Consider the following 13,254-nt stretch of genomic DNA (forward strand, 5'->3'; position numbering starts at 1 on the left):
AATTTACCTTTGTGTCATTCCAAAATTTCCTTGTTTATGTCTGGTAATATTTATTGGCTTGAAACCTTCCTTTTCTCTAATGAAAACCTCTTTACATGAGATTTCTTATGTTTAGTCAATGAGTAGTGTATCTTTTCCAGTCATTTTACCTTCAACTTATTTGTGTCTTTAAAGTTTGGTCTTTAGACTTCGCTCTAGGGGCGCCTGGGTGGCTCAGTTGGTTGAGCAACTGCCTTCGGCTCAGGTCATGATCCTGGAGTCCCGGGATCAAGTCCCACATCAGGCTCCCTGCTCTGCAGGGAGTCTGCTTCTGTCTCTCTCCTTCCCCACTGCTCCTGCTCTCTCTCAAATAAATAAATAAAATCTTTAAAAATATATAGCCAGGTCTTGGGGCGCCTGGGTGGCTCAGTTGGTTAAGCGACCGCCTTCGGCTCGGGTCATGATCCTGGAGTCCCAGGATCGAGTCCCCCATCGGGCTCCCTGCTCAGCGGGGAGTCTGCTTCTCCCTCTGACCCTCTTCCCTCTCGTGCTCTCTATCTCTCATTCTCTCTCTCTCAAATAAATAAATAAAATCTTAAAAAAAAATAAAGTGACTTTGGTCTAGAAAAGATATGGTTCTTATTTTTACATCCATCCGATGGTATCTGCCTTTTAATTTGAGTACTTTTTTCTGTATCACCTTACATAGTTCCTGATATTCTTTGGTTGGGGTCTCCTCTTTTGAAATTATTTCACATTTGTTCATTCTGGTTTTGCTCTTTAGTTACTTCTTTCCTGCCATCTTTTAGTTTGCTTGAATAATTTCTACTGTTCCATTTTAATTTTTTTAGCTCTTTATTTGTTACTGTGCGTTTAATGGTGCTCTAGGGTTTATAATACATCTTAGTATCTTGTAACTCAGAGTACATATTGTTGCGTTTCATTGAAAATGTTCGGAAAGTTGTGACATAAAGCATTTTCCCGTCATGCTTTCCCTTAGGGGGTTTTATCAACCTCAAGCCTCACAACACAGTTCTTGTTTTAAATGGTAAGTGCTGTTCAAAAAAAATAGGAAAAGAATATCCACATATTTACTATTTCTGATACTCTATATTTCCTGTTTGTTTGTTGATTTATTTATTTATTTTTCCTATTTTAAATCTGACTTCTCATCTTGCCTTTTTTTAATCTTTAGCATAAAGAATGTCCTTTTCTTCGGAATGAGTCTTCTTGTCACAACTGCTCTCGGTTTTTATTTATCTAAGTATATCTTTATTTTGGGTTCATTTTTGAAAGATGCTTTCATTGACTACAGAGTTTCAGTTGACACATATATATGTGGAAGTATATATATATATATAGAGAGAGAGAGAGCAGATATATATATATAGCATGTATAGCATATATATTTAGCATATGAATATATATGTGTTAGTGTGTGTATGTATATATATATTTAGTGCTTTAAAGATATTATTAATCACCTTTCGGCCTGCACTAAATCAATTCCCACTGGTCTTTAATACCTGTGGGTCCTACGTAAAGAATTGGTCAGGGGCTGCCTGGGTGGCTCAGTTCGTTAAGTCACCAACTTTTGATTTCGCTCAGGTCATTATCTCAGGGTCGTGAGAGCAAACCCCATGTCAGGCTCCATGCTGAGTGTGGAGCCTGCTTACGATATTCTCTCTCCCTCCTGCTCTGCCTCTCTTCCCACCCAAAAAAAAAAAAAAAAAAAAAAAAAAAAAGAATTGGTGTGAATTTTTCACCTTGGGATATATGCAGTAAATGATAAGTTAAAAACAAATAAAAAATATGTCATACAAATATGAGATCGAATAATTTCCATTTCTGTCTTCATGCCTCCCTCCCTGCCTCCTCCCCTCCCCCACTTACTGGTCATGTTGTATATTCCAGTTAGCATGTTCTGCATTTTAGGTATAACACCTCTGAATTTTCACAGTAGCACTCTCAGGTACTATACATACATACATATATATTACTTCACTTTTAAAATGTGTACAACAATAGCGATTAATGAGAAATGAGATATTTATAAAATGTTTACTAAAGTACGTGGCTCTCAGTAATTAAAGGATAGTCTACAATTTTTCTTGTTAGGCTTATTTTACACGTGCCAGTTATCAGTTTATCACCTATCAAATTCAAATGCACCTTCTTTCTCATGATTTTGATGCTTTGCTGGACTCCTGTATACATTGCTTTTAAAAAAAAAAAGATTTTATTTATTTATATGACAGAAAAAAGCAGGGGAAGTGGCAGGCAGAGGGAGAGGGAGAAGCAGACCACCCCCTGAGCAGGGAGCCCAGCATGAGACTTGATCCCGGGACCCTGGGATCATGACCTGAGCCGAAGGCAGACACTTAACCCACTGAGCACCCAGGCATCCCTGTACATTTTTTCTTGGCCATCTGGCTAATTGTCAGGCTCTGTCAATTTAGGTCACAAGAGGGATACCACAAAGCTGGGATTCCCTGTCTGCTTCAGTGTGTGGTTTTGGTGCAGGAACCAGCAGAGGAAGCTAGTGCCCACCTTGTATGCCCTCATGGACCTGCTCCAGCCCATGGCCTCTGGAAAATTTATTTACTCCAGACAAAGTACTTGTTCCTGTGGCAGCCGTACTCTCTCCAAAGAGGTCTGAATCTCAACGTTGGGCTCTTAGAAATGTTTGTTTTTCTCATTCGTTCATTCATTCATTCATTCATTCATTCCTTTTATGTTATTTCTTGGATAATTTATTTAGCATTTCATTACCTGTCTGGTTTTCTCTAGTATACATGTGCTATAACTGCCAGACACACTCATGAATTTCCTTCTATGATGAATTAGGTATACGTCTCTTCTACTTTTTGCATTTCTTTCTGGAGGCCTTTGAGCAAGTCAGGCTTCTTGCACCTAAATCTTGTTTTATTTATTTATTTTTTTTTAAGGTTTTAGGTTAACCAGTTGAAAGGAAGGTACAGATTTCCCATATAGCCTCTGCCCCTACACATGCATAGTCTCCTTCATTAAGAACACCCCTCACCAGGGTAGGACATTTGTTACAATTCATGAGCCTACACTGGGACATCATAATTGTGCGAAGTCTGCAGTTACATTAGAATTCACTCTTGGTGTACATTCTCTGGGTTTGGACACATGTCTAGTGACATGTATCCATCATTCTACTTCATACAGAATATTTTATGTGCCCTAAAAATCCTCTGTGCTTTGCCTGTTCATCCCTCCTCACCCTTTGGCAGCCACTGATTATGGAACAGTCTCCATAGTTTTACAATTGCCAGATTGTCACGTAGTTGGAATCATAAAACATGTAGACAGTTCAGATTGGCTTCTTTTACTTGTTATTAATAGTAATATGCATTTAAGGGTCTTCCATATCTTTTCATAGTTTGATAGATCTTTTTTTCTTTTTTTTAATAGTGAAAAGAATTCTGTCTGGATGTACAACAGCTTCTTTATCCATTCACCTGCTGAAGGACATGTGGGTTCCTTTCAAATTGTGGCCATTGTGGAAAGAACATATATATATGATATATATGTCCTCCACATATACACACATACAGTACAGTTTTTTCTGGGAATGTAAGTTTTAAACCCCTTTGATAAGTTCCATGGAGCATGATTACCGGATCACATGGCAAGTTCTTGTGTTTGTCTTTGTAAGAAACCACCAAACTGCTTTCTAAAGTGACCGTAGCATTTTGCATTCCCACCAGCAAACAAAGAGCGTTCTTGTTGCTGCATATCACCCTCACATTTGGTGTGGTCATTGTTTAACACTGTGGCCATTCTCATCAGTAGGTAGTGGTATTTCCTCATTGCTTCAGTTTGCATTTCACTAATGATATATGAGGTGAAGCCACTTTTCATATGCTTATTTGCCATTGTGTGTGTGTGTGTGTGTGTGTGTATTTTGGTGTGAGTATCTTTTAAAATCTTTGGCTCGTTTCTTAATTAGGTTGTTTCCTTACTGTTGTGTTTTAAGAGTTTCTTTGTTTATTTTGAATAAAAATCCTTGTTTTTTCTTCAAGTTTTTATTTAAATTCTAGCTGGTTAATATACAGTGTGATACTAGTTTCAGGTGTAGAATTCAGTAATTCATCACTCATGTACAACGTGCAGTGCTCATCACAGGTGCCCTCCTTAATATCCATCACTCATTTAACCCATCCCCTCACCCACAAACTCAACATCCAAAAAACAAATAATCCAGTTTAAAAATGGGCAAAAGACATGAATAGACATTTTTCCAAAGAAGACATCCAGATGGCTAACAGACACATGAAAAGATGTTCAGCATCACTCATCATCAGGGAAGTACAAATCAAAAGCTCAATGAGATACCACCTCACACCTGTGAGAATGGCTAAAATTAACAATAGAGGAAACAACAGGCAAGGGTGGGGAGAAAAGGTTACCCTCTTGCACTGTTGATAGGAATGCAAACTGGGTCAGCCACTCCGGAAAATAGTATGGAGGTTCCTCAAAAAGTTAAAAATTGAAACACCCTGTGATCCAACAATTGTCTTACTAGGTATTTACTCAAAGGATACAAAAATACTGATTTGAAGGGGTACATGCACACCAATGTTTATGGCAGCATTATCAGTGATAACTAAATTTTGGAAGGAGCCCAAACGTCCATCAGCTGATGAAGGGATAAGGAAGATATGGGGTGTGTGTGTGTGTGTGTGTGTGTGTGTGTGTGTGTGTGTGTACTGGAATATTACTCAGCCACCAAAGTGAATGAAATCTTGCCACTTGAAGTGTCTTGGATGGAGCTAGAGAGTATAATGCTAAGTGAAATAAGAGAAAGACAAATACGATATGATTTCACTCATGATGCATTTAAGAAACAAAACAGATGAATAATGGATAACAATCCTTTATCAAATGTGTCTTTTGCACATATTTTCTCCTAACCTGTGGCTTGCGTACTCATTCTCTTAACATTATCTTTAATGTAGAAGTTTGTTTTTTTTTTAACTTTAATGAAATCTAGCTTATCAGTTACTTCTTTTATGGGTTGTGTTTTTGGCATTGTATGTAAAACCTCTTCACTATACCCATGGTTATTCGAGTTTTCTATATTATCTTCTAGGAGTTTTATATTTTTATGTCTTACTTTTAGGTCTACAATCCATTTTGAGTTCATTTTTGTGGAGGGTATAGGATCTGAACATCCATGTTTTTACGTGTGGTTGTCCAGTCATTTCATCACAGTTTAAAAAGAATCTTTGCCTCGTTGTATTTGCTTTTGTTTCTTTGTCAAAGCTCCATCATCTATATTTATGTGGATCTATTTCTGGACTATTGTCTTCCGCTGATCTCTTTGTTCTCTTGCCAGTTCCGTACTATCTTGATGACTGTAACTAAATTTATAGTTAAGTCTTGAAGTTGGGAAGTTAGCAGTCCTCTAACTTTGCGCTTCTCTCTCCCTCAGTATTGAGTTGGCTATTCTGAATCTTTGGTTTTTCTGTATAACTTTACAGTTGTTTTGTCAGTATCCACAAAATAACATGATGGGCTTTTGATGGGTTGCATAGAATCTATAGATCATGTTGCCAAGGACTGACATCTTCACCGTATTGTGGCTTCCTATCCATGAACATGGACTATTTCTCCACTTAGCTTTTTTTATTTTCCCCATCAGATTTTTTTTTCTTCACATAAATAGTATACATATTTTGTTAGATTTATACCTAAGTATTCCAATTTGGGGGATGCTTTTATTTGTTTATTTTATAGAGAAAGAGAGAGACTGGGGTGGGGGGGGAGGAACAGAGGGAGAGGGATAAGCAGACTCCACGCTGAGGGCAGAGCCCAATTTGGGGCTCTATCCCACCACCCTGAGATCATGACCTGAGCCAAAATCAAGAGTCGAACACTTAACCAACTGCACCACCCAGGCACCCCAATGCTACTGTCTTTTTATCTATGAATTCTACTTGTTCATTGCAGGTATGTCTTACAACTTTTTAATTCTTTTATTGCTCCCTGTGTCTTAACCCTTGAGGTAGTAGCTGCATCCTGCTTTAGCTATTTCTCTACCCAGTTACTCAGTAACTTCATAGTTACTCACATTTTAGCTGGTTAACACTTTTTTTATATCAAATTCTTTTGTTGATAATACTCATGGGGTTTCTGTCTCTCAATTGGACCCTAGGTAATGTAACATATAGAAATATCTAAGACCCTGCAAATTGACTTACTCAAGGTAACTTTTTGTAGGGGTTGGAATCAGAACCACTTTTACTGTTGGGTAGATTATCATCCACTTACCCTTCCAGATTCACTCTTCATTCTTCTCTATCCTTCTTGATGGTATGGAAGGCTAACTGTATCAGTGACTTCTTTGTCCCTTGTTAGTCAGTGGCAAACTCTAACAGGAGACCAGAAGGAAGGAGGACAGTGAGGGGCTTATTGTCCCAGCCCTCTCCCTGAAGAGTTGTTGCAGTTTTGCTATGCTGCTTGATAAAATGTTTTACCTCCTATTGAAAGGCCTTCTCCAAGCAGCCCCCATGTCTGTTTTCTGGTAACATTTCTCCCCTAGCCCTTTTAACCTAAGGGAGGTAACTTCAGACTAGCTATAGAGTACTGCACTGTCCCTGAGTTTTCCCATCCTGACAACACCTTTATGAAATATCTCTTTATTAAACATTCCTTACATTATTCTAATTTAATTGCACCATCTGTTTCCTGCAGGTATTTTTTTCAAAACAATAATAATCAGAACTCTGTGCTCTGTACTTTAACTTACAATGCCTCATTGGCAGCCAGTTATCATGCTAAGTACAAGAGTTTTTCAACCAAAAATTTAAAATTTCAGGTATTGGATTTGGGATTTGGTTAATTTTGAAAAGTCTTCCAGAGAGCAAAATCCACTTTGGTAATTGGAAAAACGTATTTTAAAAATAGAATAAAATTTATGAAGACAAGAAACTCTTCCACCTGTATCTCTCAACTATTCATTTTTTTCCCCTAGAAGTAAATATTATTAGGTTTTTGTGCTTTCTTCCAGAAATTACTCATTCATTTACAAAGATAGATCGATAGATGGAAGGCGATAGATCAATAGATGATAGGTATATAGAAAATCTTTACACAAATGGGAATACAATATATATGATAATTTTGCATAAAAACTAATTGGGGCTTTTTTCTATATCTGTCTTATTTTTTAAAGTAGCTTTGTAGTATTCTACTCTGTAAATATGCCATAAACTGTTAGTCATTTGATGATGGACAATTAGTTTGTTTCCAATGTTTTACTACAAAACAACAACAAAAAACTGTTATAAAATGCCACATCGAACATATTTTATGTATTATGTGTGTATGTGTATTCAAACAAAAATACATATTTTAAGATTAAACCTAAGAGTAGAATATGTACATTTAAAATTGTGACATTACCAAATTCCTCTCCATTGAACTTGTATACTAAATTGTATTCTCATCAATAATAGATGATGTTTCCCTTTTCCTACACAATTTCCAACACTCAAATAGGTAAAAACATAATGTCACTTTAAATGCATTTCCCTTCTGACTTGCATGAGTAATATGTATCTTTTCATATGTTTAATGATTATTTGTATTTTTTTTTAAGTAAAACTCTGTTCAGTGTCCTTTATCCATTTTTGTACAATGCTTATTTTTTGGATGCATTATTTTCATGGAGCTTTTTTTATATTAAGGAAATTAGCTGTTATTTGATATACACACACACATATACAATTTTTTGTTTTATTTTGGTTTTGTTTTCGTTTTTCTTTTTATTTTTTAAGTAGGGTTTACTCTCAACATGAGACTTAAACTCAGCACCCTGAGATCAAGTGTTGTGTGCTCTACCAACTGAGCCAGCCAGGTGCCCTGTATAATAATATTTTTTCTCAGTTTTACTGCTTTTGTTTGGACAAACTTTTTGGTTTTATTTTGCTCTTCAGGTAGTTTTTGGTTTTACATTATGCCTTCTGGGTTTTATATCGTACTTAGAAAATCATGCGTTCTCCAGTATATTTCTGATTTTCCTTATTTTTGGTTCATATATAATTTTTGTATACATGTGTATTTGTCATTCATTCTGGATTTATTTCAGCATAAGGAATAAAATAGTGGTTCAATTTGTTCATTTTCCAAAGTGACCATTGACCATATAGCTACTAAAAAACCAGTGCAAAATCAGTTTTCACCATTTACTGGCAGAATTGCTCTCAATCATATATTAAATTCACACGCATATGTATTAATATACATCCATATATATAAGCTCTTCTCTACTCTTTGCTCTCTCTTACTCTATTCATGCTTTATTTACTGTTGCTTTACAACATATTTTAAAATCCAGCTAAGTACTTTTTTATCTTCATTTTTCCATGAGTTTAGATTTTACATTTCTGAAACTAATATCAAAGCCCTGTTAGCATTTTGATTGTGACTTTATTATTTGAAATTCAGTGCCATAGAATGGCTTCTCCTTTAGGGTATATCTGCTATCCTCTTACCTCACCATCGTAAAGTAGATTATGTGTATATTAAGCAAGTTGTGCGACAACTGTACTCCTGTTCTTGACCCATCTGATTTACCTTGAACCTTATCTTTCTTTCACTCTCAGTAGATGACCTATTCTCTACTTCACAGAGAAAATAAAATCCACATAAAATCCAACAAAATGTCTTCAGTTATCTGCCGCAACATTCTTACTTGAATCTGTACCAAAGCTTTTTTTCTCCCTTTCTTTCACAAAAAATAGAAATGGTCCTGTTTTCTGAGATAGGCATTATTTGTTATCCAAATCCATCTCTCCCTGCTCTTCAGAGTGACCTCTTGCTATTTGTATCTTGAGTATTCCCTCTACATATTTTCAAATCTACCCACTTTTTCTCACCCCCACCACCATCATTATTGTCCAGGATATTGTGATCCTCTGTCTAGATTGGAAACACCTTGGAACAACTTGCTAACTGATCTGCATATCTCTACTTGTGCCATTTCCTCCCCCCCCCCATTTCCCCTAATTCCTTTCACCAATTTTCATTTATAGTGTTCCTGCTCCATTCTACTTTGGGTACTTCTCCTGTCATGCTGAAAATCCTTCATTAGGTTCCCATTGTCTTTGAGGTGAAAACTAGCTCCATGATCTTGATTTACTGGAAGGAGCCTATGCATTCTGTCTTGTCTGCATTTTCGGCCTATCTTGCTGTGGTTCCTCTCACCCTTTGTGAGCTCCCAGGGTAGCCAGTTCTGTGTCTTGAATCTTAAATCTACCATGCTCTCTGTCGGTGCAGAATTTTTGCTGCTTTTCTCTCCACCTGGAACTTTCTTCTTTTCACTACTCCCACCTTCAAAGGATAGCGGTCTTAACTCAGGTCAATTTTGCTATTTACCTGAGGTATTAGAAGCAGTAGAACATAAGATAATAATGTTAAGAGTATAATGAGCAGAATCAGAATTCCAGGATTTGGATCCTGGCTCTCTTACTTTAGAAAACTGTGATTTTAGGCAGTTTCTTTCCTACTCTGGGCCAGTTTCTGATATAAATGAAAATCGTGATAGAATGTACATTACAGAGTTGCAATAATTAAGAGGTATAAAATACCTGAAGCACTTAGGACGTTTTCTGGCCCTGAATAATTAGTCCATACTATTAACATGTCCTCCTGTATCAAGTCTCCCCCTCTTTCTTCAGGCCATTCTCCACAGAACAGTGACTTCCTTAAAGCAAAAAGTATGCCTAAAATTCATCGGGACCTATTCAATATCTATATGATAAAGAGCAAATCCATTGTTGTGATTCAACACAAATTTGTTACTAGGAGCCCTTTATAAACAAGGGACTCTGGGAATAATGCTAAAATTGTGGGTGAACTAGGCACACACAGTACACTGCCTTAAAGAGTTCACATTCTAATAGTGGAGACAGATCTACTATGGATGTCTAACTGTCTTAAATTCTAAAGGAGGATTTTCGGGTACTGTGCAAGAGTGAATCCCTATATCATGAACCCTCATGGTTTCAAGACCCAGAAATAGTTTCCTTAAGCTTTAGCTGAGCCTGATGAGGGCGCCTGGGTGGCTCAGTTGGTTAAGCTGAGCCTGATGATGTGAATAGGGATTATCATGGAGGTCACTGTTGACTGGAGGAGAAGTAGATTTCTTTTTTTAAGATTTTGTTTATTTTTGAGAGAGAGAGAGAGAGAGTGTGTGTGTGCACAAGCTGGGGGAAGGGGCAGAGGGAGAAGCAGACTCCCCGCTGAGTGGGGAGCCTGACGTGGGACCCGAAGTGGGACCTGATGTGGGACTTGATGCAGGACTCTATCCCAGGACCCTGGGATCATGACCTGAGCTGAAGGGAGACGCTTAACCGACTGAGCCACCCAGGCGCCCTCAAGTAGATTTGAATTACACGGCTTCACTGTGGCTGATGAATCCTTTCATGATTTTGCTCCAGTGGGTTTCTCCAGCTGCTTCTGTTGTTATTGCCCTTCCAAAAGCTTTGCTTAGCCCATAAAAATTACTTATATTTCTCCAAAGAGACTGTATTCTTACGACTCGAGGCCTTTGTGCATGTTATTCCCTCCCCTTCATTTTCTCCCTTTTTTTCCCTCCTCTCCCTTAGACTACCCTCTCTTTCTTCGGGTCTCAGCTTGGATATGTCTCCTTTTGGCAGTGTTTTTCATACCTCCAGTTGTTGAGAGAGGTTTTTCTTTTCTATTTGTTCCCCTGTAGATCTAGGTTTTCTAAAACTAGTTTTGTTGAAGATAGTAAGTATCCTCTTATTAATAACTGTGTACTGTGATTGCCTCCTTGGTTTGTAAAGCTCCATGTAGACAAGGCAACATTCTGTTCTGTTTTGTTCCTTTAGTTCCAAGCATGGGACCTGGTACATTGTGGATGACTAATAAACATTTGGTGAATGGGTATCTGGATTTAAAATATAAACACAAAACGCATCACACACATGAATCAGAATGTAGTGTTTTCTAACACATTGTTGAATAATTTAATGTGTGCCAGAACTTAGGAAAGATGATGCCACCTCTTCTACATCCAAACAATACAGTGTCCCTCTTCAGAGCAACAAAATCAGAAGAATTTACAGAATATAAATGGCTTGGGAATGTGAACTGTCACTTTGAATAAACACTCTTTGTAGAAAAAAAATCCACCACTTTTAGAAATATTGGAATGAGTGTTTTTTCCTATCACAAGTGAATGTACATATTCTCACATTTACAACTGATGTATTAATATGGTTCTAGCAAGACTGAGAGAAACAATTAAACCTATGCCCATACAAAGACTGAAACAAAAGTATTCATAGGTATTTATTACTCATAATTGGAAAAAGAAGTTCGTAACGGGGCGCCTGGGTGGCTCAGTCGTTAGGCGTCTGCCTTCGGCTCAGGTCATGATCCCGGGGTCCTGGGATCGAGCCCCGCATCGGGCTTCCTGCTCAGTGGGGAGCCTGCTTCTCCCTCTCCCACTCCCCCTGCTTGTGTTCCTCTCTTGCTATCTCTCTCTCTGTCAAATAAATAAATAAAATCTTTAAAAAAAAAAAGTTGGTAGCAGTGCAAATACCCATCAACTGGTGAAATGGTACACAAAATGCATCATATTTTTACAGTGGGATACTACTCAGCAATAATAATGAACAGACTGCATGGACATGCTATGATATAAAGTCTCAAAAGCATTATAAAACAGTGAAAGAAACCAGACACAAAAAACTATGTATTGGATGATTCCATTCATATGAAATTTCTAGAAAGGACAGATCTCTAAGAGACCAGAAACAACGTTTTCCTGGGATTGGGGATATGAGCCAGGATTGACTGCAAATGGCCAGCAGTGAATCTTTTAGGGTGATGGAAGTGTTCTATTGTGCTGATGGTTACACAACTACATAAATCTACTAAAAGTCATTGAAATATAAATGTCAATGGGCGACTTTTATAGCGTATAAATTACACCTCAATAAAACCCTTTACAAAAAGATTGAAACAAACACATCCTAGTGCATTTTTGATTGGACTATAAATTCATACAGAATTTTGGAGAAAGTTTTGGTAACATTTATCAAAAGCCTAAAAAATTACATTCTCTTTGACATAGCAGTTGTACTTCTGAAGTTTTGTGCTAAGGAACCAATTACAAAATGACAGGTGTACACACAAGTTTGGTCAAAATAATTCTATTTCAGCATGGTTTTTTTTCCTTGTTAAAAAAAGTTCTTGTCATGATCTTCAGTTTTGTCTTTGGGTTTGCACATAATTGTGCTTCAATCAAAGATACAGATTCTGGTTTTAGGATGGATATAAGTAGTAAAAGAAATTAGAATTATCCTGATCGTTCCAAGGGAATAATGGAAAAGTTGGTGAGCTCTTCCCTGTCACCATGATCTCCTTTTAAACTCGAGTAATAAAACTCTTTCCTCCCTCACACCACAAACTTTCTCTGAATACATGGCCACAGAGAGAAGAGATTTCTTTTCCTAGCCTATCCCACAGCTGGATGTGGACACGGGATGAGTTCTGGCGCACATCTAGCTGTGTCTGATGAATTAAAATGGTACATGAATAAAGCTGATATGCCCAGTTCCAGGTCATGCCCCTTAAAATAAAACTGCTTGTGCTCTACTTTCTTTTTTGGAATTAGAGTGGAAATGTGGTGTTGGTGAGACAGTTTATATCATGTGGACGTGGGCAATATACTGTAGGTTATGACAGAGTAAAAAGATAGAAAGAAGCTGGGTCCTGAATGAGGTCAGTGGTTCTTCCAGCCTGCACTGGCCAACCTGCTAACATAAGAGAGAAATATACTTAGATTGTATTTGAGCTGCTATAGTCTTTGTTCTCATTGTTACAGCAGCTTATTGTAAGACCATCTTCTAATAGGGGTGCCTGGGTGGCTCAGTTGGTTAAGCGACTGCCTTCGGCTCAGGTCATGATCCTGGAGTCCCGGGATTGAGTCCCACATTGGGCTCCCTGCCCAGCAGGGAGTCTGCTTCTCCCTCTGACCCTCCCCCCTCTCATGCTCTCTCTCTATCTCATTCTATCTCTCAAATAAATAAAATCTTAAAAAAAATAAAACTATCTTCTAATAGAGGAGGAGTCAGATGAAAATGATACATAATTCAGTTGAGATTTAGCCATCAGTTATATATTAAGAGTTGACTATTTAAGGATTTTGGACATCATAAGTTATATATGCTGTATTTTCAGCTATAAAAGAAAAAAGTATTATTCCCT

Source organism: Callorhinus ursinus, unplaced genomic scaffold (genome assembly GCF_003265705.2).
Source record: "Callorhinus ursinus isolate GAN/ISIS: 27379988/994484 unplaced genomic scaffold, GSC_fseal_2.0 scaffold30, whole genome shotgun sequence".
Classification (NCBI taxonomy): Eukaryota; Metazoa; Chordata; class Mammalia; order Carnivora; family Otariidae; genus Callorhinus; species Callorhinus ursinus.